Raw genomic sequence first — 16,570 nt, 5'->3', positions numbered from 1 at the left:
GAAGCTGACATACACTTGTTTTAAAGTGAAATTGCTTTGGACTTGCTGAGTACTGGGTGTTAACATAGTTTAAATGCATTAGATTTTAAGTGTAGAAATATGGGTTCTGTGTGGCCTGTAAGGATATAAGAACAATAAACATCTCAAATGTGTATCTACAACAGTGGCACACACTGTACTTCAAAGAAAGATGGGTGAATTAATTTTTCAGTGCAGTGGAATTAAAAAAAAACCCTCATCTTTCCTCATAGCTGATCCTTCTAGAGGGAGAAAAAAGCCTATAAGCTTCAATTCAGGCTTTTTTCGGTTTTGAAAAGTCTCATGGTTTGTATATTTATTCTTGTTCAAACACACATCTGCAGGCACAGACAAATATTACTAAAGCAACAAAATCAAAGCGGACAAAATGCACTAATAAAATCACAACAAACTTACATTTTTATTAGTGCTATTAGCAATGAACACCATATGTCATGGAACTTCTCAAATTAATGTGATGAAAGGGTAAAAAAAACTAGAAATAGTGAGTAAGTGAGCAATGGGAATAGAGTTTTCAAAGCTATAAATACTCGAAAGCCTAACTTTTGTGATTTTAGCTTTATTTTGTACACATAGCATCTTTTAGTGATTCCCACACAGATCTGGGATGATGGAAAGGCATAGAAACTATGGATATTCAGTGAACTGCACAACTATATTATGTGCCCAATAATGTTTTCAGGTTTTGGTGTTAGAATAGCAGGGACTCTTCTTCCTGGATGCCTGCTTTGCAAAATACTTTTGAACCTGCAGGCTTGTTCAAAAATAGTTTGTAGCATGGCTGGAGGTTCCAATATTTGGGTTCTTGAGCAGAAGGTCTGTTGTTAAAGGTCCTCCCTGAATTTGACACGGTGCCTTCAAGTAGTGCTCCACCAGTAATGGGCCCAAAACTGGAGCACTCTGGGGAGATGTCTGGGTGGCCAGGGACCCATGGAATTCTCAGCTTCCTGTGGGAAACTACTGCAGCTTGATAGCTGGCACAATTAATTCCCTCCCATTGGAAGTAATGGGAAGGGGGAAGGGGAAAAAATGGTTGTCTCCCCCACCTTCTGCCTTAGCGAGTGCTGGGAGGGCTTAGGAAACGAAGGCTGCTGTTCTGCAGATTACCTTCCACTGCTAAGATTTCTCTGTGGTTGTCTGTGCAAAGGGGGAAATCCCACTGGGCATTCCCAAAGCCCTGGACCCCAGTTCCAGATTGCAGCCTGCATGTGATACTTTGGGTAGATCCTTTTGTTGATCATCAAGACAGCATTGTCTTGGGGTGCCATGCGTCCAGATTTCAAAGGTGGAATTGAGGTCCAGGGGGATTTCTAAAATGCATCGCTTTGTCCTGGATCTTAGGTAAGTCAATAGAAAAATTGACAACTTTGAAAGCTCAAAGCTCACCAACTTTCAGGTTTTCCTTAAATATCCTCAACAATTTTGGTGGTGTCCTGGCTTTTACTTTTTGAAATATGGCAACCCTAGCTTTGCCTTTAGCTTGCTTTATAAACTGCTTGACAACAATCAGTCCTCATCCCATTGGTTCATATGAGCATATGTGTTCAAATGAATTGCCTCCAGTAGTATGAAACCTTTAGAGTTTATATCAAAGTCTACATAGCTATTACACAAAATCTCACACATTTGCCTTCTTGAGCCCTCGTTATGTACAGATTTGGGTAGAGCTCAGTCTCTGTCTCTCAAAGCCTCAGTGTTATTCCCATTTTGAGAGGCCTCAGAAGGATTGTATTGCTCAATTCCACACACTTCAGATCAAGCCATAATGCTTGAGCTGGAAGAAAACTCTTCCCTCCAGCTAATCTGAATGAAAGCTACCACAGTGCAGAGAATAAAAGATGTGGCACTAATACTGCAGAAACGGTTCTCTCTTGGAGTTTATGAACATGACTCACAAGTGCTGGCTAAGATATGTCAAAATTGGTCTCCAGGTTAGTCTAATTATATGTGCGTAGTACATACTTGTTATGATGGAGCTGTAACCCTTCCATTCTGAAACAGTAACACATAATTCTACCTCCAAAATTATAGCTAACAAAATTGTTAAATAAGTCTGGAAGTGAGTAGACTAATGAAGCTTTACTTCAAGGTTCAATTAAAGGCAAGGAATAGGATATTCTTTTCTATTTTTTGCAGGGGAAGAGAATAGCTTCTAAACATACGTTGGTAGTTCTATATAGCTACTTATTTTTTGCTATGCATGTTGGGTTGCATTCTCATGGCAGTTTATTCCTTTCCTCAATGTTTCTCTGTTAATTTCCTCCTTATATTTGAGCTTTCACATGACCTAAATGCACTTCCAGAGATATAACAAAATATAGCTCATTTAGTGCTCATGCCATTTGTTCCCAGAATAAAAGAGAGATGCTTGTAAATAACATGTTCCTTTGCTACTACATCTTTACCTGCTCCACAAAACATATTGCATTAGGTATGGGGCAGGTTCGTCAGCTGGGTCAAATGTCGTGCACAGGTGATGTGCTGTCAGGCTGCTAGAAAAGCCCTTCTGTCTGTTGTCCCATGCTGTAAGCAGAAACAGACACACTGCTTCTCAGTAATTAACTTTATTGCTCAGTAGCCAAGGAGTCAGCACATGACACATCCATCAGATAAGCAAGTCAGTTGCAGAAGCTAAAGTCCCTCTTCATCCCTTATTTATACCTCCTTGCATTTTTATTTTCATTTTGCTGTGACTCAGCTTTTATTAATTGTTCTAGCCTTTTCTCGACCCTTCGTTCCTGCACTGAGAGCAAGGGAGGGGAAGGAACCAAATCAGGACTGTATTGCAGAGCAGGAGGCACAGCCCTTGCTCCTTCTCAATCAGCGTCTGTGGCTACTGCAAGTCTCTCCTCTTCACCCAGCAGCGTAGCTGCGGCTCCACCATACAATAATAAATTCCTCCTATCCTTTGGTATCTCTTCAGGAACCATACTTAATAGAAACAATTCAGGTGTTTTATCAAATGTCATTTTTAATATACTTTTTAATTTTTCATAAATTCTATTCCAAAATCTTGCACTTTTTTGCAATGCCACCAACAGTGCATATATGTCTGTTTTATCATTACATTTCCAGCACTTGTTGGTTCCTGTTTTATAAATTTTCTTTAATTTTTCGGGAGTTAAATGCCATCTATAGGCCATTTTCATAATATTTTCCTTAATTGCTGTGCATTACCCTTTGTTTTTAGGCAAGCTCTCCTCTGTATCCACTCATACCTAGAGTGTGAAGAGCTGTATTCAAACCCTGGCATCTCCAAATGGGGCTGAGATTGGCCCCTTCCTGAAATAATGGAAATCATGGAAAAGCCACTGCCAGTCATTGTAGACAGTACCAAGTCAGATGGTTCAATGCTCTGACTTGGTATAAGCTAGCATTCTGTGCTCCTTATGTGTTCATTCTGGTACACCCAACAGGTAGAATCCATTCTCAGTAGCGAGGAAGAAAAGACAGTGAACACAATTATTTCCTCTGCCAGAGTACAATCCAGGTTCTGTCATACCTGCTTCTTGGCAACATCTGCATTCTTCACAAAATAACAGCCCAGTGACTGAATGGGAAGCTTAGGAGCAGTTGGTATAAAACCTACATTTAAATCTTTTATCTTAAGCAGGGGATTGGGGGAAAGAGGCCAGTGATCTAGACAGTGCTTTATTTCTGACAGAATACCATCACTCCCACCCCCCGTCCACCATTGGCAGCCATTGTGTGCCGTGACACTTTTATCTAGATATAAGTACTGACACCTCGTTTCTGACCAAAAAAGCACTGGATCAAGCTAATTGTTCACCTGCAGGTGCTGTTGCAAGTCCATGGAAATGTGGGGCAAGGGATGAAAAAGGACTCTACAAAATGAGAGACAGGTGTGAAGGAGCAGAAAAGGATATGCATGTGTGACATTTTTACGCTGTTTGTTATAGCTTTATCAACCCGACCCATCAAGGGTTAACTCAGACGCCGTGTCGACTGACTGGACATTCCATGAGGGGAGGGGAATGGTTGAATGTTTAAAGAGAAGGGAGAGCCATTTGGTCAGTTGAGAGGGTGCTGGGGGAGCGGGAGTGTGAGGGTGGTTGTAAAGAAGATCTAGGAGAGTAGGTTTAGGTTAGGTAGCCGTTAGGCTATCTGGTACATGAGTAACAAGGTCATTACCATTGAAACTAAGCTTGTACAACAGGAATACCTTAAAGCAACCATTACGTTCTTGAGAAAAAATTTCCAGTGTTAAAGTGCCAATCAGAAAATCATCTGTGTCATTTTCCAGCCAAGGTACATGAAACTCATTCATGAGGACACCCATTAAAAGGACAACATTTCCTTCAAGAGTGGAACTGTTAGTTTGTATCTTTGGGGTGCACCAAGAGGGCGAGCCAGGCAGACAGACCCAGGGTGTCATAAAGTTACCTCAGGGAAGGGGCAAACTTTTACAGAAAGGGGTTCTTAGAGGCAGAACTCCCTATACTGTGGACACTAGGGATAGTCTCAGATACAGCCCTGAACTTTAATAGGTACCTGGCCACGGTTGTGCTGGAAGAGGACTCTTTTTTGTATAAAAGAAGAGGAAATAGAATAAAACCCTCGAATACAGAAAGGCTAAGGGGAGCAATAGGGGGGAGGCTTGGCTTACCCCAGACCATCCCTGTTAGTTCTGTTAATAACAGGAGAGGCAGAATAAATAAGACGGAAGCAAGGGTCTTTCGTCGCAGTATGCAAGTGGGAAGTAAAGGAGATTGAAAATGGCGTTGCAGTTTCCTGCTCTGTATTGTTTAGGTGTTCTTCTCTTCGCATATGGAGAGAGGCAGATTGCTGTTCTCTGTGGCTTTGTCTTGGGATTTCAGAGAATTCCACCAGCAACAGGAATGGAAATTGCTAATATTTGCTTAAGTCCAGAGAAGTAATCAATCCAGTGAATGTGATTGTTGTTTTCGTTCCACAAATGGTACCTTATTGATTACTGCCCGCCCCCCTTGTCATTATGTTTCCCTTGCATTAAAATAAATGGTGTGGAATAACATAATTAATTATATAAAAACACTAAGAAGTAGGTTAGCTTGAGAAATAGTGGCTAGCTGACATGGCTGACATGAGATGCGAAACTTGGTGTCGTCAGTCCTAGTTTCACTAACCACTACGCTATATTGTTCCAGTGATTTAGTTGCACAGACGTGGTTAACTAGAAGTGTTTGTGAATATATTAAAAAGTCTCCTTTTTGGAATTTTAGATTTTGTCTCCAGGTTTATGACCTTGGGTGATGATATCCATGCCCTCCCCTATAGTTCCCTCAAGCTGTTTGTTCTACTCATGGATCCACTACTGTAACTTCATAATATTAGGAAATGGACAAAAAGGATCACAATACATTTATTGAAATGGAATAATACAATGTAGGAACACATTGAAGTCATTTTATTTTATTTGGTTATTGTTCTGTATTGTATTGTGCTTATTAGTATTTTAATTCATGTGGAGTGTCTTATCTGAGTGGATACAGCAACTTAGAAATTTTGTAGTTCCCGCAAGGGGACAATGACAATAAAGATCTATTCTATTCTATTCTATTCTATTCTATTCTATTCTATTCTATTCATGGAACAGTCTTTCTGTTTCATGCAGCTACATAATCTGTCAAGGGAGTCATTCTAAATCTTCTTTCTGGCCACTTGATGGAGGCAACAGCTTAAATACTTTGATCTTTTTAAGTTGATGCTCCAAGTAGTTGATTAGATGCTGATTTGTACTGTAGTTTTGTGGGTTGTGTTTGTAGTGTCCATGTTGTGTGTCTGATAAACTTTATGTATTATGAACATACAGCCAAAACCATTTGCTGGAATAACAATTACAACCCATCATTGCTGCTAAACACTTAACTAGGATCTACTTGGCTATATCCTAGAATGAGAAGTTTGTTGTTGTTTAGTCGTTTAGTCGTGTCCGACTCTTTGTGACCCCATGGATCATAGCACGCCAGGCACTCCTGTCTTCCACTGCCTCCCGCAGTTTGGTCAAACTCATGTTCGTAGCTTCGAGAACACTGTCCAACCATCTCGTCCTCTGTCGTCCCCTTCTCCTAGTGCCCTCCATCTTTCCCAACATCAAGGTCTTTTCCAAGGATTCTTCTCTTCTCATGAGGTGGCCAAAGTATTGGAGCCTCAGCTTCACGATCTGTCCTTCCAGTGAGCACTCAGGGCTGAATGAGAAGTTTAGTAGAATGCAAATATTTTTCAGTGCTTCATATTTTAACATTTACCCGAGGTAGCAGCATGATTTTAAAGTAAAAAAAATAAAAATGGACATGGGTAAAAGCAGTGTATATCTTCTTTAAAAAGTAAAATAAAATCTTAGTTCTTCGTTCAGGTAGGTAGCCGTGTTGGTCTGATGCAGTCGAAATAAATAAATAAATAAATTTAAAAACTGTCCAGTAGCACCTTAGAGACCAACTAAGTTTGTTCTGGGTATAAGCTTTCGTGTGTATCTGAAGAAGTGTTCATTTAGAACAAACTTTTAAAAAGGTAAAGGACCCCTGACTGCTAAGTCCAGTCGCGAACGACTCAGGGGTTGCGGCAGTGTGGTGTAGTGGTTAAGGGGGGTAGTCTCATAATCTGGTGAACCAGGTTTGTGTCTCTGCTCCTCCACATGCAGCTGCTGCGTTACCTTGGGCTACTCACACTTCTTTGAAATCTCTCTGCCTCACTCACCTCACAGAGTGTTTGTTGCATAGCTGCCAAGTATCCCTTTTTTAAGGGATTTTCCCTTATGCTGAATAGGCTTCCTCGCGAGAAAAGGGAAAACTTGGCAGCTATGGTTTGTTGTGGGGGAGGAAGGGAAAGGAGAATGTTAGCTTCTTTGAGACTCCTTAGGGTAGTGATAAAGCAGGATATCTAATCCAAACTCTTCTTCCCTTCTTCGTCTTCTTCTTCGTCTTCTTCTCTCATATCTCTTTACTGGCCCAGGGAGCCGACGTTTGTCCACAGACAGTTTTTCCAGGTCATGTGGCCAGCATGACTAAGCCACTTCTGGTGAACTAGAGCAGCACACTGAAATGCCATTCGCCTTCCTGTGGGAGCGGTACTTATTTATCTACTTGCACTTTGACACGCTTTCAAACTGCTAGGTTGGCAGGAGAGAACAAACTTAGTTGGTCTCTAAGGTGCTACTGGACAATTTTTTAAATGTTTTTATTTATTTCGACTTACATAGTTCTCCAGTTTTGATTAAAATCACACATTCCTGTGGTACCAACTTCATGACCACCCAATTTTCATATTCACTACATCCTAAGCAGCAATTTCTTTTTTTGGTAGTAATTCCACCCCAGTTTCCATGAAAGGCACCAAAATCCAGCATAAAGGCTCTCCTGACAATCACTTTGGCTTTTAAATCCAGAATTTGGACCCGGTCGTTTTGACCTCAGCCATTTTAAGGGAAACACATGCTGAGATTCTTTGTGCAGCTGGAAACTGTTAGTTCCAGCTTTGAGACCGCTGACTTTGGCACGCTGAGAGCATCTGGGCAAACAAGAGAAGTGGAAGGTTCCAGAGGGGCTTGGCAGGCTGAAAAGAGCTTGTTCTGCCCGAAGTCAGTTTTGGACAGCTGGGTGTTGAGTCAAGGCTGCCGAATGATGAGGTTCAAATAGCTACAGGTGGAATAGCTGAACTCAGAGCATTGAGAGCTGTGCACACAGGAGGCCTGAGAGTAGCACATAGCTGTCAAGAGCTGCTCAAGAGAGAATAAAGAGGTAACTCAAGTAGAAGGAAGGAAGCAGTGATTCATAGGGTGGAATAATCCAGGGGAGTGCTTGGTTTGGCATTTTTTGTTTTTAATTCATGATTTTGCTATGCTAAATTAGCCTTGTACACATAGATACATATTCAGATCTCTTTTGTGTACAGGAGGGATATTTGGAGGAAAGTTAAGTCTTATAAGAATAGCGTAATGTTTCTAAGCAACAGAAACATTATTCTTGCTCAATTTTATAAATAGCATCTCCAAACAATTTTCAGAGAAATGGACCAGTCTGCTTATATTCACTGTTTCTAAAATTGAAGGCTGAACCTGATTAGTAAGATAACTTTTTTTTAATCAATACACATGGTAACATTATATATGTGTTCTTACAGGTGATGGTGAACTGAAACAGGACTCTGTATCATGCCTTGAAGTAAGTAGAGTTTGTATATTAGTGTTGTTGCTTATTCTATCACATCATCATGATTTATCTCTTAATACAGTGGTACCTGTGGTTAAGAACTTAATTTATTCCGGAGGTCCGTTCTTAACCTGAAACTGTTCTTAACCTGAAGCACCACTTTAGCTAATGAGGCCTCCTACTGCCACCACGCCGCCGGAGCACAATTTCTGTTCTCATCCTGAAGCAAAGTTCTTAACCCAGGCTACTATTTATGGGTTAGCGGAGTCTGTAACCTGAAGCGTTTGTAACCTGAGGTACCACTGTATTTTGTCCCAAGCTTCTGCTAGAAAATGGAAACTTGTGATGGCAAACAAATGCTTGTTTATTTTCATCTGAGGCAAGATCAGGGGAGGAGGGCTGTTTACACGATAAGTTCTGAAAAAACAACAACACTTTAACTATCATTTGTTCAGACCTACAATGTGAGATTCAGAATTTGAACAGAGTTGAATTAGACGTTGGCAGTCACTGAGAATCAGAGGTTCTGGACAGATGCACATAGACCCTGCTTGGTACCTTAGGTTGATAGAACTGAGAGTGTGGAGCAATCTGAGAGAAGAATTCCATAGATATACTATCAAGCTAAATTCATTTTATTTTAACTTTTTTTTGTTAAAGTTTATGAAATCTGTACGTTTTGGGGAAAAGCACAGTTTTGAAATACTGTGACTTCAGAATAGGCATGATCTAATCAAGAAGTTGTTTTGAAATAGTTCAGTATGTAGAGCACAGGACTGAAGTCTTTTCCCCCAATACATTTACAAACAGTAAAATGCCTAAAAATAAGAGGAAATATAATGGGCCTATTGTGTGAAGGCTAATTCATTGCTAAGAGATGAGTTTCCTTATATCAATCATAGTCTATTGTAGGAGGTTATGCCATTGCAGTATTGGTACAGCTCGCATTACATTCTTGGTCCTAATTGGTATAAATGTGGGTCCTCTCTACTAAGTGATTAAGCACCTGCTTTACATGCAGAATGTCCAAAGTTCAGTCCCTGGTGGATTTGTGGATTATTTAGATGTGAGGGAGAGTTGCATGAGTGACTTGTATTTCCTGTTGTTGTGCAGCTGATGTGATGTTCACAAAGGATATTGAATAAGGGAAGTTATGGACTCTGCATAAAAATCTTACACTGCCATTATGGAGACTTGTAATTTATTTTTTTCTCTCCTTTGGAATTCTTGTAATGAGCAGTTTATGTGCTACAGAAGTTTATAAAGACATACAGAATTGCTGAGCTTGAAGTTCTATATGGTATGAACTAAAGTGTTGAAACCACAGCTGTACAGCTTTATTGTTGTTAGTAAAAAAACATTTTAAGAATAAGTATGATAATACTCCTGTTGTATCCTATACTGAATCTTCATCCTTGAAAGTAGTTTTTATTGCACCAACTCATTTTGAAGGAGTTCTTGTCTGCATCTACGTGCCAGGCTACTTCTGTATTCTGCGCAGTCTACAAAGTATTCACAATCATCTTTTGAAAGCTAATATGTAGGGGATTTTGAAATTTTGAAATCAATTAATAATCTACTGAATCATTTCCCCAGTGCTATTCTTTTACTCTCAGATTTTATTACTCTGCCACTACTGAGTGGTTGCAGACGAGCAGATCATTAAAATATTTATTTTGTCAATTGTTCTCCTTTTTCTAGATTTGAATTATTCATATGTTTCTCTTGGGTTGCTAGCATGTTGTTGAGAATGCTAATTGACCTTATTTTATTGTTTGAAATAATAAGAGAATTGAAGACATTTTTTTCTGAACTGGATGATTCAGATTCAATTCAACATGTCTTTTCCAAAACATTTCCCCACTTCTTTCTATTTCCCTCTTCTGTTTTGCATTGTTTAGACAGTTTTCAATTTCCAAATATGCAGAAAGGATTTTTATACTTTAAAATTATGCAGGATTTTTAGATTCGTTTCTTAAGAAGTGCAGTGCTGGGAATTCTACAGTTAATGTTGGATGCAGTGTTTTGGCACACTCAGAACTCTTCGTATGCATTATATCAGTAATCCTTCCAATTGACCTACAAGTTAGACCAGTATTATTATCCCTATATTGCTGTGGGTGGCTGAATGTCATCTAGCACGTTCATAGCATAGATGTAAGATTTGAACTGGGGAATTTTCACAGCTCATATTGTAACCCTATGTGTCTGTCTGTCTGTCTGTCTGTCTGTCTGTCTGTCTGTCTGTCTGTCTATCTATCTAATGTTCACCCTGCTTTTCAAATGAAAAAGGCCCTCATATTGGCTTATAAATATCAGTAATAAGACAGTAAAATAAAAAAATTCCTTCAGTAGCACCTTAAAGACCAACTAAGTTTTTATTTTGGTATGAGCTTTCGTGTGCATGCACTTCTTCTTCTTTCGTGCATGCACACGAAAGCTCATACCAAAATAAAAACTTAGTTGGTCTTTAAGGTGCTACTGAAGGAATTTTTTTATTTTACTTCGATCCAGACCAACACGGCTACCTACCTGTAACCAGTAATAAGACAGTCCCTGCTCATAGGCTTACAATCTACATGACACAAAAGGAAAAGCAATTTGGAGGGGGGGAAGCAGATTTCACAACTAGTTATTAGATAATGTTTTAAAGGGGATCCAGGTTTGTTGTTCCAGAAGAGTTTGTACAAATCATCATTAAATATAGAATCACCAAGCGTATAGAATACCAAGTCTTGCTGAAGAAGAAAACAGCATGGTGTCTGCAAGGATAAGCACAATAGGGTTCTTTGAATATCAATCAGCATATAGATAAAGGTGATCCAGTCAAAACTGTGAGCTTCGCCTTTTTAAAAACAGGAAGTTACTTCCTGAAATGATTACCTGTTTCAGTAATATCTGTATTTCTCCATGTAAATCTTTTCTACTTCCAAGTGAAAAGGTAAGGTAAAAGGTAAGAGGCCAAGGTCTTATACCCACAGATATCTGAACAAGTGCCCTGTATGTGAACCTGCTGTTTACTGATTCTCTTAGACAGCTTAGTGTCGTCGTCTTCATTTTCATTTGCAAATCAAATATGGTCCAAACCCAATTTGTTTTACATGGCATTTTTTTGCCTACAGTATTTTTCCATATTTCATGATATACAAGTAGCACTGTGGTTTACAAGTGAGCATTTAGTCTTCTCTGCAATCATTTTGCAGCTGCTGAATATTTATATTCTTACATCAAGCATACATGAATCCTGCTATAATTCCTTAATGTAAATGTGACATTTTATGCTGACTTTGTAATATGCAAAGAACATTCTGCTGAAGTAGGATAAATCCTTAAAAAAAACCCAAACCCCATTCCTGACCCCCTTACCTAGTACAAGTCTTTACTACCATTGGCTTTCCCTGTTTCACTTTATATTGTGTATGACCCTTGGTAAGTAAAAGTGTAATTGGCGTCCTTGTGCAAGTAATTTCCTTTATGTTTGGTGGGTCAGCTGGTTGCTTTCTTAAAATAAAATTTGATCCACTAACCACTCTGAGCTGATCCCTAATGAATGATTAGTGTTATTGGTTCTCCTGGAGAACTTAGGAGTTTCTTCTTCAGCATAACTTTATTTGCTTCCATTCTTTGGTCCATGGTGTACATGGTGTCTGTTGGACTTTTTAATCCCTTGTATTAACAATATCTCCATTTTTGTTGCTCAGTTCTCCTTCTTTACCTTCCAGTTTCTTTGCCACATAATTCCTTTTAAACCACCTTGACCTTTCTATGGTCAGCTTTACTTGATTTGTAAGGACATTTCCACATTCAAAATTCACCAGAATAAAACTTCTCCAGTGCTTCTTTACATGCCCTTCTTATGGATGGGTCATTAGTTGAGCTTGTAATTGTGGTGAGCTTGGCACTATGTATTCTGCATTCTGTATAGCACTAGCCTTAAGAACTTAAGAGACCCGTTGGATTAGACCACAATACCTGGTTTAGCATACAACTTCCCACAGTATGGCTGCAAGCAGGGCATGAAGGTGACAGCACTTTCCTGCTGTTTTCTTCCCAGCAACTGATTAATATAAACTCAGAATTTGGCTAATTGCAAAATTTGGCTTGCAGAAAATGTGGCAGTGTGAAGGGCTCCTGTTCACAAAGCCAGCCTACTATATATGCTGTCTTTATGAGTGTTTTGGTGTTGTTTGGGGAGATGATACAGGTAATATGCAAACCGGTGACACTGCATTTCCTATAATGGCCTTATTCAGATGCTACATTAAACCATAGTTTGAGACAAAATTTCACACAGAGCTGCTCCCCTATGTACGCTGCCGTACTGCAGACAAAACAAGCCAGTTTGGTTCACTGTATTGTCTGATCCAAGATTCTTGATTTATTTCCTCCAAACAAATCGTGGGTGATAGATAACCAAGGTTTTACCCCCCCTTTAGTTAATGCTCGTAGCTCATTTGTAAGAAAACAAGCCATGAGCCTAGGTTAGGTGAGACAACAATTCAGGCTATGCTTCTTGATCTGAGGCATGGCAGCAACAGGAGTAAGTGAAGAAACAATGGTTTAATGTGATGTGTGAGCCAAGCCAATATCTAAAGTAGAAAATTTGTATTTTCCCCTGCAGACCAATGTGCAAGCTGCAACCACATTAGGACATCTGGCAATTCACACTAGGAAGACATGTGGAAGTTAAGCTTCAGGTGTTGTTTATGCCAGGCTTCAGGTTAAAACTGCACGGTAATCATCATAAATTAAATCACAAAAAATGAGAGAATAAAATCATGTAGGTTTTTTAAAAGAACAAGAGCAAATGGACTACTGAGAGAGAGAGCTAGAGGTAACCTTCCAACCTAAATTTAAATGTTCTTATCCATTATTTATTTACATTATGTGGTGATCCAAGGAGGACCTGTGGCTAGATTGGAACCACAACTGACAAAGTTTTGCTCCATGCAATGGATGTCCCACAAAGGTTTCCCCATATAAGGCCTCATTTGCAGATTTTTTTTATGTTTGAGGATGTTTGTACGCAGGGTATTACAAAGAAATATGGATAACACAGAACAGAAGTTACCCGTGGTTCCTGATACCCTGCCTCTTCACCATCAAATAATGGCTTTCATTAATACTATAGAAGTTACTACTTCCAGTGATAGACTTGTCTTTTGCTTCATTTTCTGAGGTATCATTGCAGTGATTTGGTTTAATGAAATAACATTTGGTTTAATGAAATAACATAACTATGTTATTCCCTATGTCTTAACAATTTAAATTCTACTCAAGCACTCTCTATTTTAATGCAATACTTATTTGGATTAGTATTCTGATGTAGTGTCAAACATCAAATACAGCTAATTTTCTCCCATATAACTGGATTCCTGTATTAAAAAAAATGTAAGCTCTCTAGGAGAAAGAGAAAATGCTTGAGTTTTTAGAAATTGTGTAGACATACCCTCAGGTTAAACAGAGAGCACAAGCACCCAACAGAAGTCATCTTAATGTTTCTGCTATAGACTGCTTTGTCACATGTACGTCTCAATGAATCACACAACCAAGTATTGTGTTTGCCATGGATACAGTGTGATGTTTGGCCATGATAAAATCTCTGCTTATCCAGGCATCACATTAGATGCCCTAATCTGTTTCATAGGGCTGCAATTTGGGGATGAGAGAATAATACAGATGTAAAGTACATTGTACGCTGAACTATGGTGTTGAAATGATTGATAAGTAGTCACTTATTAGGCTTGGCTAAGCTGGATGTTGGGATGTGGGTGGCGCTGTGGGTTAAACCACAGAGCCTAGGGCTTGAAGATCAGAAGGTTCGAATCCCTGCGACGGGGTGAGCTCCCGTTGCTCAGTCCCAGCTCCTGCCAACCTAGCAGTTTGAAAGCATGCCAAAAAGTGCAAGTAGATAAATAAGTACCGCTCCGGCGGGAAGGTAAACGGCGTTTCCGTGTGCTGCTCTGGTTTGCCAGAAGCGGCTTTGTCATGCTGGCCACATGACCCAGAAGCTGTACGCTGGCTCCCTCAGCCAATAATGCGAGATGAGCGCCATAACCCCAGAGTTGGTCACGGCTGGACCTAATGGTCAGGGTTCCCTTTACCTTTTTAAGCTGGATGTTGCTGTGCTTTGTTGCTAGACATATAATGCAAGGTGGGACTTCTGTCACAAAATTCAAGTTTTTGTATGTGTGAGTTCTCATCAGGGCAGCAATACTGAAGTCACCATCTGATCTCAGCGAGCTAACCAGCATTATTATATTTTCAGCAAATAGTGAACTGCTTCTTTATATTTTGTCGTATGCTGCATCCTGGAACCTTCAGGATTTAAGCTTGTATGCTACATCTAGAGATGAGGTAACTGGAGAAGGATGTCCAGACTTCTATCTATGACTTGCTCTTGAATTCTATTTATTGATTCTTGTTGCTCAAGTACATAATGCTCCAAAAACCAAACCAAGTGCCTATTAAGTCAGCAAGTGTCATTGCATGTTTAGAAAGGAGAAAAATAAATCTGTATTAAGCAAATCCACTTTTCTGCACTTAGCTCAGGATGCTGAATAGAGATCATTATGGCTTTCTAGGAAAGCTAAGAATTAATTCAGTTAAATATGGACTGCAAATAAACATTGCCACAAACTGCTGTCACCAGCAATTGATAATGGTGATGAGTTTATAATCTGGATTGCACAAATGGCTATTATTATTATTATTTTAAAGGCTTCCAATCTGTCCACTTCAATTTTGGGTTTAGGGATTTTGCATTATCAGTGTAATTTCTGCTGAAATGAAAATAACACATGATGATAGACATAGCATGAAATATCCAGCTATAGTATTGTGTGCTTTGTATATAGCATATTTCAATGGGACACATGTTAAATATGTCTTTACTGAAACATTTACTAAGTGTGATGGTGGTGGTATAAAATTATCTCCATAGAAATAGAAAATAGAAATACTTAATGTCACTGTACCACTTGTTTACAGTGAGATTAAATGAGCCCCCCCCCCAATCTCTCAGTCCTTGTTATACTCTCTGTGCTGTTGTACAACCACCAACCCCAAAGTCAGCTGCAGTGTTGCTGTCTTCCATTCAGCAGCCTCACGGCCCACAGGTAGAAACTGTTCTTTAACCTGTTGGTGCGGCTTATCATGCTTCTATATCTCCAGCTCGAGGGCAGGAGTTTAAAAAGGTGCTGGCCAGGGTGTGAGTCATCCCTAAGAATGTTCCTCACTCTTCTGAGGCAACAGTCTCTCGCGATGACATCTCGCGGACTCAGGGGAAAGCCCACAATATCGTGTGCTGTCTTCACCACCCTCCGTAGGGACTTTCTGTCCATGGCTGTCAAACCAGCGTACCACACCGTAATGCAGTATGAGAGAACACTTTCTATCGTGGACCGATAGAAGGAAATCATCAGTTGCTGTCCAACCTTGTTCTTTCGCAAGACCCTAAGGAAATGAAGGTTGGGCCTTCCTAACCACCTGGGCTGTATTGACATTCCAAGTTAGGTCTTCACTAAGATGGACACCCAGGTATTTAAAGGAAGAGACTCTCTCCACACAGCCCCCCCGATATACACAGCCCCCCCTCCAATATCCATGTAGAGGACTGAGTTGGCCAGTTTTCTGGCACACCCATTGAGAAGTGGCCAAAATACACCAGTTTAATAATGTTTCTTCTTGGAACAGTTTGTGGTGTTCTGCCAATTGCTTCCCTTTCACCTACTGTTTGTGTTCCATATGTTGTCTTTCCCATTTCAGTGCATCAAAAAATTGGGGGAAATTGCAGGGGATTGTTTTTCTGAAAACCCAATGAGTATTCACAGTCTTTTCAGCGTTTAAATTGGGAAGGTTATTATTCTACCCAATCTCAGTACCTGATTTTCTCTTCCTGGTGAACCATTTTCCTACAATGAAGATGGCTCCTTCCAGATTGAGAAGTCTTGTAGCTGCTGTAGCTACAAGTAAATATATTGTAGCGATTGAAGGACAGCATTCTTGGATATCTAATGGAGAAATAACTTCATAAAAATAAAAATAATAAAAAAGTAGGGATGAGGGGGAAATTCCATTCATTTTGCATCCTAGATTCATACTTTCTGAAACAATTCATGAATTGAAACACAGCCATCATGTGAGAGTCACACTTCTCTGAATTTTGCATTGTAGTTCTCCAGCCAAGGAGTGTGCACAAAAATGCATATGCTAAAATGTACATTAAAAATATGTGTACAAATAGAAATAAAATATGAAAATACATTATATAAGAGGAAATTGCTTTGCATATATCAGACAAAAAATGTATATTAAGTAAAGTTCACAATGAAAGGGTGGTGATGATGAAGAAGATGATGAATATTGGACGATTCAGGACAGAT

The 16,570-nt window shown here is 39.6% G+C and overlaps 1 protein-coding gene across 1 annotated transcript in view; it reads left to right on the top strand.

Annotated features, from left to right (window-relative positions):
- LOC118080810 (contactin-4) overlaps positions 1–16,570 on the top strand; it is a 514,415-nt gene that overhangs the window by 48,391 nt on the left and 449,454 nt on the right. Inside the window, exon 2 of the mRNA XM_035106605.3 lies at positions 8,158–8,198. The gene's annotated coding sequence lies outside the window, so the exon portion shown is untranslated. The remainder of the gene's footprint in view (positions 1–8,157; positions 8,199–16,570) is intronic.

This window comes from Zootoca vivipara, chromosome 2, assembly GCF_965207765.1.
Source record: "Zootoca vivipara chromosome 2, rZooViv2.hap1.1, whole genome shotgun sequence".
NCBI lineage: Eukaryota > Metazoa > Chordata > Lepidosauria > Squamata > Lacertidae > Zootoca > Zootoca vivipara.
This window is presented reverse-complemented; position numbering and strand designations above follow the sequence as displayed.